The sequence below is a fragment of the Pteropus alecto genome, unplaced genomic scaffold (assembly GCF_000325575.1).
Source record: "Pteropus alecto unplaced genomic scaffold, ASM32557v1 scaffold335, whole genome shotgun sequence".
NCBI classification, from domain to species: domain Eukaryota; kingdom Metazoa; phylum Chordata; class Mammalia; order Chiroptera; family Pteropodidae; genus Pteropus; species Pteropus alecto.
Window position 1 is genome coordinate 341,700 of NW_006436757.1, and position 933 is coordinate 342,632.

General features: G+C 39.5%; 1 long non-coding RNA gene and 1 pseudogene across 1 annotated transcript in view; both read left to right on the top strand.

Moving 5' to 3' along the window:
• LOC112481187 overlaps nt 1-933 on the top strand; it is a 4,571-nt gene that overhangs the window by 1,162 nt on the left and 2,476 nt on the right. The gene's annotated exons all lie outside the window — the stretch shown is intronic.
• LOC112481206 lies at nt 616-734 on the top strand (annotated as a pseudogene).

Here is a 933-nt window from a genome sequence, read left to right on the forward strand (position 1 = left end):
GGTGATGCCTCGTGGTCTCTAGACTGCTAGACCTGAGCTTATCTTCTCTGGTCACTGTGCTGCCTGTACGATAGAACACTAATTTTTACTACTGAGAATAGTAAAACACTGGGGGAAAAAATCGATCCAAATATACTACGGTATGGGGCGAGACTGGTTAAATAAATTGTGGTCTGTATAGTAGGACAGAAATATCAGGTAGATACTAAAATGATGTCATAATCTATTTTTATACTATGGAACTGCAGATTACATTGTTAGGTTTTCAAAAAGGTGGAAATCAGTTCTGGTGACGTGGATGCAAAAACTATGGTTTTGAGACGGGACATCACTTGTAAAATTTGTAATCTTTTTTGCTGGAAACGAAATGGGGCATTTGCAGAGTTAATCTTTTTAGTAAACCTAGCTAAGTTTTCTTCTTTCTTTGGAAAAAAGGCCCTCTCCCTCAAATCTTGATAATTGCCCCAAACTGGTGACTCAGATCCTCTGACTATTGATAAGGTTCATCAGCCCATTGTTAGCAGAAATAGTGTTAAGCCAGACGGCCCTTAGAGTCTGAGAGGGGAGGGGACTTTAGGCCAAAGGTCTTTTATTTACTCTTTAAGAAATATATTAGTGTACGGCCATACCATCCTCAACAAGCCCGATCCTGTCTGATCTCAGAAGCTAAGCAGGGTCGGGCCTGGTTAGTACTTGGATGGGAGACCACCTAGGAAGACCAGGTGCTGTAGGCATAACAAATAAAAAATAAAGGATTGTAAGCTGACAAGGTCCTTGCAATCTGTGAGGTCAACCAAGGGTCGCCTTGCCTAAAAAAAATATATGAATATATATATTAACCAAACCTGTTTCCCTTTACTCACTTAATAGGCAAATCAATAATAAACATAGATATATGACTTAAATAATAAGTTGTCTAGGGACTGAGCTGGC